Source organism: Rattus rattus, chromosome 2 (genome assembly GCF_011064425.1).
Source record: "Rattus rattus isolate New Zealand chromosome 2, Rrattus_CSIRO_v1, whole genome shotgun sequence".
Classification (NCBI taxonomy): Eukaryota; Metazoa; Chordata; class Mammalia; order Rodentia; family Muridae; genus Rattus; species Rattus rattus.
The window spans coordinates 159646491-159659501 of record NC_046155.1 but is presented as its reverse complement, the minus strand read 5'-3'; positions in this window follow the sequence as shown (position 1 = coordinate 159659501).

Here is a 13011-nt window from a genome sequence, read left to right as displayed (position 1 = left end):
TATTTAGAGCATCCACAGAGAGAGAATGCCTTCCTCACATTCTCCTTGTGTTGGACTTTAAAAAATTAATTAATTAATTATTAACTTAATATCCCAAGTACAGTTTCTTCTATATCCTCTCCTCCCAGTCCTTCCCACCACTTCCCTCCCCTACCCACTTTTCCTTTTCTCTTCAGAAAAGCGAAGGTTTCCCATAGATACCAACCAGCCCTGACATATCAAGTTGCCGTTAGATTAGGCGAATCTTTTCCTATTGAAACTAGACAAGGCAGCCCAGGAGGAGGAAAGGGTCCCCAAAACAGGCAACAGAAATATGACAGCTTCTGCTCCCCTGTTAGGAGTTTCACCCAAACACCAACCTGCACAATTGTGTATTCAGAAGGCCTTGATCGGTCTCTTGTAGGCTCCCTTGTTGGTGGATCAGTCTCTGTGAGTCCCTATGGTTCCAGGCTAGTTGATTCTGCAGGTTTTCTTGTGGTGTCCCTAACTCCTCTGACTCCTACAATGCTCCCTTCCCCATTTTTGCAGAATTCTTCAAGATCTGCTTAAAATTTGACTGTGGGTCTCTGCATCTGTTTCCATCAGTTGATGAGGGAAACCTCTCTGATGACAGTTATGTTAGGCTTATGTCCCAGCACATCTTGTAGGCAGGACAAATTTTAGGCTGAACATTTTATGGCTGGGTTGGTACCCCAAGCCCTGCATTGGATGCCTTGCCAGGTCACAGGAACCTAGGAGTCTTACCTAGGTTCACTCTAATAGAACCCAGGGAATTTCCATCGCTTGAGGTTTCTAGCTGGTCTCAGTGATGGCCCTCTCACCAGATGTCAGTTGTCTCTCCTAATACTCTTTCCCTCTTATCCCCACCCACCTGATCTCTCCTCTTCTATCCCCACCCCATTTCCATACAGTCTCTTCCCCTCAGCCTACCTCATCCTCCCATGAATCAGTGAGATTCATGTGTCCCCATTTGAGACCTCTTTGTTACTTAGCTTCTCTGGGTCTGAGGATTGTGGCATGGCTATTCTTTATTTTACATCTAATATCTACTTATAAATGAGTACATATCAAGTTTGTCTTTCTGGGTCTAAGTTACCTCATTCAGAATGATCTTCTCTACCCATTTGCCTACACATTTCATGATGTCATTGTTTTAAATAGTGGAGTAATACTCCTTTGGGTAAATATACCATATTTTCCTTATCCATTTTTTTTTTGGTTTAGGGACATTGTCTTAGTTAGGATTTTATTGCTATGAACAGATACCATGACCAATGCAAGTTTTATAAAGGACAACATTCAACTGGGGCTGGCTTACAGGTTCGAAGCTTCAGTCCATTATCAAGGCAGGAGCATGGCAGCATCTAGGCAGTCATGGTGCAGGAGGAGCTGAGTTCTACATCTTCACCTGTAGGAAGCCAGGACAGACTGAGCATCCTCGGGCAGCCAGGAGGAAGGTCTCCAAGCCCACCTCCACAGTGACACACTTTCTCCAATAAGGTCACACCATCTAATAGTGACACTCCCTGGGCCAAGCATATGCAAAACATCACAGACATCTAGTTTGTTTCAGAAGTTTCTGGCTTTTACAAAATAAAGCTGCTCTGAACATAGTTAAGGAAGTGTCCTTGTGGTAGAGAATCCTTTGGGTATATGCCCAGGAGTGCTACAGCTGGGTCTTGAAGTAGACTTATTCCTAACTTTCTGAGGAACTGCCAAATTGATTTCAAAAGTAGCTGTACAAGTTTCCACTCCCACCAGAAATGGAGGAATGTTTCCTTTGCTCCACATCCTGGCCAGCAGGAGTTGACACTTGAGTTTTGAACTTAGCCATTCTAATGGGTATAAGACGAAATCTCAGAGTCCTTTTGATTGCATTTACCTAATGGCTAAGGATGCTGAACATTTTTTAAGTGCTCCTCCTCATCCATTAGAGATTTCTGTCAAGAATTCTCTGCTAAATCTGTACCCTACGTATAACTGGAGTTTTTTAATTGGTTTGTAGATGTGTAGTTTCTTGAGTTCTTAATATATTTTGGATATCAGCTCTCTGTTGGATGTAGGGTTGGGGAAGATCTTTCCCCATTATGGTAGGGTGCTTTTTGTTCTTAGCCTTACAGAAGTTTCAGTTTCATGAGGTCCCATTATTAATTGTTGATCTTAGTGCCAGCGTGATTAGTGTCCTGTTCAGTAAGCTACTTCCTGTACCAATGCATTCAAGGCATTTCCCCACTTTCTCTTCTGTCAAGTTTAGTGTATATGGTTTAATATTGAGGTCTTTGATCCATTTGGACTTGAGTGTTGTGCAGGGCACTAGATAGGGATCTATTTGCATTCTTCTACATGCAGATAACCAGTTCCATTTGCTGACGATGCTTTCTTTTCTCCATTGTATAATTTTAGCTTCTTTGTCAAAAATCAAGTGTTGATAGGTTTGTGGGTTTACTTCTGGGTCTCTGATTCTATTCCATTGTTTCTCCTGTCTGTTTTTATGCCAATACCATCCAGCTTTTATTACTATTACTCTGTAGTACATTCTAAATTCAGGGATACTGATATCTCCAGAAGTTTCTACCGTGCGTGATCTTTTTAGCTAGTCTAGGTTTTTTCATTCTTCCACATGGAGTTCAGTATTACTTTTTCAAGTTTTGCAAAGAATTTAATTGGAATTTTGATGAGAATTGCATGGAATCTGTAGATTACTTTTGGTAATATGGCCATTTTTACTATGGTAATCTTACTGAACCATGAGCATGGGAGATCTTTCCATCTTCAGATACCTTCTTTAATTTCTTTCTTCAGAGACTTGAAGTTCTTATTATACATGTCTTAAGCTTGCTTGGTTGGAGTTACACCAAGATATTTTATATTATTTGTGGCTATTGTGAAGGGTGCTGTTTCCCTAATTTCTTTCTCGGCCCATTTATCTTTCGTATACAGGAGAACTGCTGATTTTTTTTCTTTTAAGTTAGTTTTATATCCAGCCACTTTGCCAAAAGTGTTTATCAGCTGGAAGAGTTCCCCGATAGAATTTTTGGGATCCTCCTCACTTTTTTAATATTATTGTATCAGGTGCAAATAGCAATACTTTGATTTCTTCCTTTCCAATTTGTATCCCCTTGATCTCCTTTAGTTGTCTTATTGCTCCAGCTAAAAATTCAAGGACTATATTGTTGCGTGTAATATTAAAAATCAATCCACACCATCACCCAGTACTCTCTGGCTCCGGAATTCTCACTGCCTTCATGGGTGCAGTGGCCGCCCAACTTGGGGTTCACTTGCTGAAGAACCTACTGACATTCCCAGTCATCTGCCCCCTGTGGTTAGCTGTAACAAATCCCCTTTACCCAGTGGAATAAAAACTCTAAAGGCTTGTCATTTATCAATCAGATTTAGATCAGTAAATTCTCAACCCACAAAACACCCACACAATGAACTCAGAGCCAATTGATATTGATACAAGCTGCCCGCCTAGACTGGACAAATTGTCCTGTGTTATTCTATCCCTTCTATGATATTCATAGCTACCTGCAGCTATTTAAAGCCACGTGCATGGATCACGTTCGTCCTCTCCTTCCTCCATCTTCTCTCCTTCTGCCTTCTCAATTCCTATCTTTCCCATCTCTAAAACTCTCAGCCCGCCTTCTTTTTCCTCTGCCCAATCACAGGCTCTAGCCTTACCTTGTACCTGCCCTCACCTACAAATAGACAGCAATCTACACTGTATTGAGTAGATATAGAGAGAATAGACAGCCTTTTCTTGTCCCTGATTTTAGTGTAATTTTGATTTTGGCTGTCAGCTTGCTGTATAGGCAATGCCTTTATTATATTTAGGTATATGCCTTGTATCCCTGATTTCTCTAATACTTTTAACGTGAAGGGATGTTACATTCTGTCAAAGACTTTTTCCACATCTAATGAGGTGATCATGTGACTTTTTTCTTTCAGTTTCTTTATAGGGTAGATTACATTGACAGATGTTTGTATGTTGAACTATCCCTGCACCTCTGGGATGAAACATACTTGATCATAGTAGATGGTGTTTTTAATGTATTCTTGGATTCAGTTTGCAAATATTTTATTGGGTATTTTTGCATCAATAGTCATGAGGGGAATTGGTCCGAAATTCTCTTTCTTTGTTGAGTCTTTGTGTGGTTTAGATATTGGGGTGACTGTAGCCTCATAGAATGAATTTGGCACTGTACCTTCTGTTCCTATTTTGTGAAGTTGTTCAAGGAGTATGAGTATTAACTCTTCTTTGAAAGTCTGGTAGAATTCTGAGTTAAAACCATCTGGCCTTTGGGTTTTTTTTTGGGGGGGGGTAAGGAAAATTTTAATGACTTGCTTATATTTCCTTAGGGGTTATAGGTTTATTTAGATTGTTTGTCTGGTCTTGATTTAATTTTGGTGAGTAGTATCTATTGAGACAATTGTTCATTTCTTTTAGATTTTCCAATTTTGTGGCATACAGATTTTTGAATACCTAATGATTTTTTTGTGTTTCCTAGGTAACTGTTGTTATCTCACCCCTTATCGTTTCTGATTTGTTTTTTTAATTTGGATATTCTCTCTCTGCCTTTTATTTTGCTTGGCTAAGGCTTTGTCTTTCTTGTTGATTTTCTCTCAAAAACCACCTCCTTTTTTCTTTTATTCTTTGAATTGTTCTCTTTGTTTTTATTTTATTTAAACCCTGAGTTTGATTATCTCCCTTCTTTTGTTCTAGAACTTTCAGATGTGCTGTTAAATCACTAGCATGATATCTCATGACTTTTTTTTTATAAAGGCATGCAGAACTATGTACTTTCCTCTTAACATAGCTTTCTTTCCTTGCGTCCCATAGGTTTGAGTATATTGTGCATTCGTTTTTATTGAGTTCTAGGAAGTTTTAATTTTCTTTCTTTCTTTCCTTCCAGTGGTCATTCAGTACAGTTGTTCGGTTTCCTTAAGTTTGTAGGCTTTGTGTTGTTTCTGTTGCTGCTCAAGTTGAACTTTAATCCATGGTGGTCTGGTAAGATACAGGGGGTTATTTCAATTGTCTTGTATCTGTTGAGGTTTTGTTTGTGACCATGGAGAAAATTAAATGAGGTGCTGAGAAGAAAGTGTATCCTTTTCTGTTTGGGTGAAAGGTTCTGCAGATATCTGTTAGTCCATTTGAGTCATAATTTCTTTTAGTTCCACAAGTTCTCTGTTTCATTACTGTCTGGATGACCTATTTATTGTTGAGAATCAATATGTGGGGTTCAATGTATGATTTAGTCTTTAGTAATGTTTCTTTTAGAAATCTGGGTCCCATGGTATTTGGGGCATGCATATTTAGAACTGAGACATTATTTTAGTGGCTTTTCCCTTTGATAAGCATGAAATGCCCTTCCTCATCTCTTTTGATTAATTTTAGTTAAAAAGCCTATGCTGTTGGATATTAAAGTGGCTATACCAGCTTGCTTCTTGGGTCCATTTGCTTGAGAAATCTTTTTTATCCCTTTAATCTGAGGTAATGACTATTTTTGATGGCAAGTTATGTTTCTTTTATCCAGCAAAATGATGAATCCTGTTTTCAAATCCACTTTGTTCACTTATTTCTTATTATTGGGGAATTAAGATTATTAATATTAAGAGATTAATAACCAATAACTCTTAATTCCTCTTATTTTGATGATGGTGGTAGTAGTAGTAGTAGTATGTGTTTGTGTATGTGTGTGTGTGTGTGTGTGTGTGTGTGTGTGTGTGTGTGTTTCCCTTTTGGTCTTGCTGGTATGAAATTATTTATTTCCTGCCTTTTCTCAGGTGTAGTTGATATCATTCATTGGCGTTTTCCTTCTAGTATCTTCTGTAGTGCTAGATTTGTCGATAGACGTTATTTAAATTTCACTTTGTCATGGAATGTCCTGTTTCATCCATCTCTGGTGATCAAGTGTTTTGCTGGGTATAGTAGTCTTTGCTGGCATGACATCTGTCCAGGACCCTCTGGCTTTAGAGTCCTTTTAGAGAAGTCAGGTTTAATTCGGATAGATCTGCTTTTATATGTTACTTGGCCTTTTCCCCTTGCAGCTCATAAAACTCTTTCTTTGTTCTGTACATTTAGTGTTTTGATTATTCTGTGACAGAGGAGGAGGGGTTCTTTTTTGTATCAATCTATTTGCTATTTTCTAAGCTTCCTGAACATTTATAGGCATCTGTTCCTTTAGGTAGGGGTATTTTTTTTTTTTATAATTTTATTGAAAATATTTTCTGTGGCTTTGAGCTTGGAATCTTCTCCTTGTTCCTTTCCTATTACTCTTAGGTCTTTGGTCTTTTCACAGTGTCCCAGATTTCTTCAATGTTTTGTGTTAGGAACTTTTTAGGTTTAACATTTTATTTGGCCAATGTATTAATTTCTTCAATCATATCCTCTATACCAGAGAATCTCTCTTCCATCTTTTATACTCTGTTGGTGATGACTGAGTCTGTAGTTCCTGTTCTCTTCCCTATGTTTTCCATCTCCAGGATTCTGTCGATTTATGTTTTCTTTATTGCTTTTATTTCCATTTTTCAGGTCTTGAACAGTTTTTATTCATTTTCTTCCAATATTTGATGGTATTTTTTTATATTTCTTTATGAAATTTACTTATTTCCTCTTTATAGGGCTCTATCATCTTCATAAGATTGGATTCAAGGTTAGTTTCTTGTGCTTCAGCTCTGTTGAAATATCCATGGCTTGATGTGGTAGAATAGCTGGACTCTGGTGGTGCCATATTGCTCTGACTGGTGTTGCTTGTTGTTGCTACACTGGCCATTAGTTATCTGGATTTGGGATCATTATAGGCTTAGGTGTTAATTTCTGAGTTTATCTTTTTGGATGTTTTTTTTTTTTTTTTGTGGATGTTTGTTTCTCTTGGTTTTTGCTTTTTCTCTGCTCTTCTGACCAAAGTGGCCTGGAGTTCTGGTGGCTAGTGAGTCTTCAGGTCTAGTAGGGTGTATTTGCTGGGGGATGAGGAGAGTGTATGGCCTGTATCACCTATGAGGTTTTGGGTATGAATGTTGCATCTGAGGTCCCTAGGATTGGCAAGGCCTCTGGGAAATCAGAAGTCTGCTGAATTTGTGGGCTGCAATCTGGAGCCCAGGGCATGGGGATACAGTTTGCAACTGTTGGGTGTGTGTTAATGAGAGTTGGTGGGCATCAAACAAGGTCTTATTTGCCATCTCTGGCGCTGGTGTGGCTTCTAAAAAGCAATAAGAGTTTTGGGCTGGAATATGGACCACAGAGAATGGGGTGCAGTAATAGGCTGTTGGGTATTCATTAAGAGGTGTTGGCGGTCAGGGTCTTGCCTGGGGTCCATGGTGCCAATCTGGCCTTTGGGAAAGCAGCAGGAATTGTGGGCCCATGTATGTACTCTTTTGGGCCTAGTATCAGAAGAAAAGTAGATATAGAGGTCAAGTGTTCTTGCAATCACAGCTTAGGGGTTCTGTGGGCATATTATATGTGATCTTCTCAGAGGTGAATGCTCCCATTTTTAGAATTGATTCTCCCTGACAGCAATTGGAAAGGTCTTAGGGAGCTGCTGAGGTGACTCAACTATTAACATTTATTGTTCTTTCAGTGGGCTCACGTTCAATTCCCAGTACCTATATTGGGCCTCACAACCACCTGTAATTCCTGTTTCAGGGGATCAAATGTCCTTTGGCCTCTAGGCACTGAAATGGATATGGTATCTATAAACTCACATAGGCATACACATATACATAGAATTAAAATACTAAACACTATTTTTAAAAGAAGATTCTAGGGAAGGCAGAAAAGAACACATTTGATTTGTGAGTAGGCCCATGAATCTATCTATGCTGAATTCTTTCCCCAAGTCTTTCAGAAATGGAGTGATGAAGAAAGATTCATTTCTTCCCTAACAAAATCTCTCAACGCATGCTAGTGTACCTATGCTGTTCTCCATTAAAGTCCAAACAACTACTCTAGCTTTAACTGTAAGGAGAAAAGCAGAGACCATAGCTTTCCCGAAGCCAGGAGATTGCTAATGTAGGCACTGTAAGAGTTAGAAGACACCCCTGCAGAGATCAGGTTCTTGCTGAATGACTAGAGAAAAGTCAGGTTATTGGCATTCTGTTCCATATCTGGGAATTTGATTTCCACTGAAGTAGAACCTAAGTTTGAAATAATAGTTTTGTGGTTCAAATCAGGGAGTCTGAATTATGGGTGACAATAGTTCCCTTCTTTCTTAGCTTAGCCTCATAGAACACAGATACTGAACTTAACCTTTTGGTCAAAACAAAAACAAACCTTTCCAGAGAGCAAAGTCAGCCAGGATGCATGTCAACTCAGTGAAGAATTTTTCTAAAGATCACAGTTTTCCATGATGACTGACTCAGGAAATGAGCTGTGAAGGTATTCAGGAGACTGGTTAGCATCGGGGTAGGACTCACAAAAGACAGATAGAGAAGGAGAGACTGCCAGTTGTTTTAACATTTGGTCCTGTGCTGTTCTTGGCTTCTGTCACAGAGTTCCACAAGTCAGTGGGGCAAATTCAAATTCAAAGCAAGTGTCAGACGTACCATCTGGTGACTTGAAGATTTCTCCTCTGTTCTTAGTCAAATTCAGTCCTTATTGCCCTTCTCTCATGGTCTAGTTGATATTACACACACACACACACACACACAGACACACACACACACACGCATACTATCCTTACAGTGTCAAGGGTAGCCTCCCTCCTTCCACTGTTCAGGTCGGGCCCTGCCAGGTTGGCACCTCCATTCTCATCCCTATGTAAGTTCTCTATAATTCCAGTTTTCTACTTGTTCCCAGGATAACAGGGCAAACATCTAGGTATTTGGTTGGGCATCTGCTCTGTGGCCTTGGCCCGACATCCTTCTTCTGTTTTATACCCCAGCATCTCAGCTCCTTCAGATGTCTCTGTGACATTGACAGATGAGACCTTCAAGATTTGGCTTCAGGAGCTTCTGTAATCCCAGTGAGCAACTTTTATAGGTACCCACACTATAAACCCAAGCAACACAAAGCTTCTCCCACCTGCAACTGTTAAAACATAAAGGCTACCAGGGGGACAGAATCAAACAGGTAAGGGGTGCTAACAATTCAAATTCCTACCGACTTTGTAGAGACCTGTGCCCTTTGTGAAGGAAAATCAAAGCCTTATACTCAAAAGTAGATACTGACAGCTCAAACTACAATTTAGCTTAGTCAGTATTTCTTCTCACACAGCCAAGGATTGGATATGTCAGTCTTTATAAAGTATGATGGTCTGTGGAATCGCACCCTAAGCACCAATGCTGATTAGGAGAATAGATTTAGTCCCTTCTTTGGGCTATTCAGGCCAATGGTTGTTGAGTTTTATCCTAATTTCAACTCCACCCACCTCCAGAGAGAATTTGGCATATCATTATGTTAGCTTTAAGAATTGTTCTATAGTTTGTGTTGTGGTAAAAATAAGAAGAGTGGTGGAACCAGTTCCTGGGCACACCCTGGCATCGCACTCTCTTGCTAGTTCTAATTCTGGGGAGCCATTTGAACTAGTGCTAATTTATCTTAGATTAGTATCTTCCCCAGCAGCTCTCTGCTACTGTGAACTCTCTGGTTCCAGCTACCCAGCTAAATTATGGTTCTAGAAGTCCAGCAGCGGCTGGCTTATTGCAGCTTCCTGCCACGACTCTGCCCATACTGCCAGCAACCGCCCCCTGGTAGTTCAAGTATGAACTCCCAACTACCCGGCAAAATCAAGACTCAACAAACTGTAACCCAATAATCAAATTTATGTGTTAAATTCTCAATCTACACTATATCCACAGGATAAATTCACTGCTAATTAATAAAGATAGAAATGGCACATCTAGACAAGATAAAATTGACCTAGACCACCTGGATCAGAACCCTCCTCTTCCTCCTCCATCCCAATTTTCCTCCTTTGCTCCTCCTCCTCCCTCCTTCCTAGATTTCCCCCACCTACCCTTCCTTCTCATCTAATGATAGGCTTCACCTTATCCTGGACCTGCCTTGCTGCATAATGACATCATCCTACAAGTTTGAGTCTGAAATATTCCTTACATACTCTTGTTTTGAACACTAGATCTTCAGTTAGTGGCGCCATTTTGGAAGGTGTGGAACCTTTAGGAGAGTGGGTTTAGTTGGTGGTCACCATAGGCAAATCTTGAGGGTTGTACTCACCTCTAGTTCTAGTCCAGTTTCTGCCTTGAATGTTTAGGTGTCAACTTGATCAATCTCTTTATGCTCCTGCCATTGTGAATTGTTCTTAATGACCCAAAGTTTGGGTTAACTATTCTTCCATAGGCATTAAGTTTCTACCCTTGTCTCATCCATTTCTTCCCAGCCATTGTATGTGCTTCTAGCCTACTATCAACCCACAGGTGGAGGACTAGGACATCCAAATAAATTGGAGAACATATCACCATTGATAATAATAAAAACCACAGAAACAACTGTTCAGTACTCACTATATGTAGATGTTATTTTGCGTAGTTCTATCTGGTATGAAAACTGGGGTAGCAAAGTAATCTTAAATCATCAAGGATTTCCATAAAATAAGAGGGGTTAAGGAACAACAGAGTTCTTGGTGGTTCTAAAAGTTGACTCAGTAGAACCAACATGTAAGATAGGTCAACCTGAGGCTGGAGTGAAGGTTCAGCAATTAAAAATGATCCTTACTCTTGGGGAGGACTCAGTTGGGTTCCTAGCACCTACATAGTAGCTCACAATGGAGTCTATAACTTCAGTTCCAAGGGATCTGACACTCCCTTATAGCCTTCACAGGTACTGCATGCACATGATGAGTATACATACGTGAAGTGAGCACTCATAAACATAAAATAAAAATCTTCAAATATACATGCATGTCAAACTTCTTATCACTGGTATTTCTGTCCCAGATACATTTGAAAGATGCTTTTATAACAAGGCTACAGCTGACTGTTTCTTCTCCACATTCACCAAAGCTCCACACTCATCTGTCAATGGTACTTCTAAACGCTCCTGACTTCTCAACTTAAGGCTCTCTCCTCCAGCACAGCAGGAGCAAAGGTCTAGGTTCCCACCACACACAGAGCTCTTTCAGTTGACAATGAATGAGAGTTGAAAGGTAAGTACTCCAGACCTCTTTGCCCTCAGTAAACTTAACTAGATAGCAAACCCCACAACAGCACTGAGTGGCCCACCGCAGGGAGGAGACTCAGCTGCCTACAAGCACTAACCTGATCACTTGTATAAATGGCATCGTTTTCTTTCCCTCTGCTGTCTTCGTTCTGTGTTTCTTGTGGTCCTCTCACACATATACCGTTATATCAATTTTTAAGGGGGGGGGGATCTCTGATTGGGGAAATTTTCACCTTTATGTAGAAGTTAAAATACTAAATGATGGCGTCTTACCTCAGTTATTTTTACCATCTATTTTACTCTAAGATAGTATAATTGCTTTTCATTCTGTTATATTTGACCCTATATAAAAAGCACATGCCTTCAATTTGAAAACTCTGTGGAAAAGGAGCCATCAACCAGAACAAACTTAGGGATGTACTAGAACTGACCTTGGTATGCATGAAGCACAGAATAGGAGGTTTTGTTTGTTTTTTTTTTTTTAAATGGGGTAAAGAGGAAGCTGAGTGGGACCCTGAAGGTCAGGGAAGGGTTAATCAGGAGAGAAAGGAGCTGTAAAGAGAGCTTTGCTGGCTCCTCTACCATGGTAAGGTCTCTGAATTTTGCTCTCCATTTGGCTGGGTTTATGAAATTGAGAATTAATAAAATCGCTTTGATTTCTTTAAATGGCCATTATGAAAAGCTTTCTAGAGTCATATCTAAATGTAGTTTTCAATTGCATTTACACAAATGATCTCAAGGTCAGGATGAGCAAATGGTCAATTAGCCATAGAAGAAAGGCCCCAGAAGCACAGAGATCTTTTCTGCATTTTACAGATATGCCAAGTACCATTGCAGAAAGCTGCATTTAACTTGTTGAATATTAAAACCACCGCTGCTCAGCTGCACAGAAATTTCTCTTTCTGAATATCTTTCTCAAATCTCTCCCTTGAACCATATTATTTTAGTTCAGCCTCAATTATACCATCAAAGTTCCACCATTCTAAAATGTATTACTATGCTGAAAATGCACTTGATGGTATTTTTATACCATGCTATGGAATAATGTATAGTGATGTTTTTAAAAATCACAAACTCCTTTGTAGCCAATCAGGCAGACACAATTTAAATATAAATCAAACTTGGTGTAAACTATAGGTCACACGCAAATTCATGAATACATTTTACTACTGCACTGTCTTGAATCCAACGTTATCATCTGGCTCTGGGTTTTACTACTGCACCACAGGATGGGAGATGATAATAGCTAGTTTGCTGACACATGCGAGCACATCTTCACACCGCAGTAGAGGACCTGAGGCAGAGAAAGAACACCACGGAGAGCAATTTAGAAGGTGGGTATGTGCTGATGAGAGGTTGGACCCCTGGGGCTGACACCTGACAGCAGTCCACGAGCTCTTCAGGTTCAGACACATTTCTCCACTTCTCTAAAATGCAAGAACTTTACCTATAAATGAGAATGCCTTGTTTTGCCTTTCTGTCTGCGCCTATTATACCGTAAAGCAATGCGTCAAGTGCTGTCTCACAGCGCCTGGTGGTTGTAATAGTGGTGTTCTTGAGCTCCATAAGAGGTAGGTTCTTAATTGAAATGGAGTGTTCAGAAGTACAAAAAGGGTAAACACTGATCAAGGGAACATGGAAAACTGAGGCACGGTGGGAACACGCCATGTGATCATGTAATGACATAAAGGTGAGGACAAAGGAACAGTCTAGGTCTGGTAGAAAGCCCACTTCTGTGATCATTAAAACACTAAAAAGAACAAGCATGTGAACCAAAGATTTGCCCTCTGTTAGAAGAATTACTTTTACCTGGACTTAAAACACAGCAATCTCAGAGTCTAAAATTTTTATCTGTGAAATGTATGTTCAAGTAGGTATATCAGCTCAAATTACAAAAG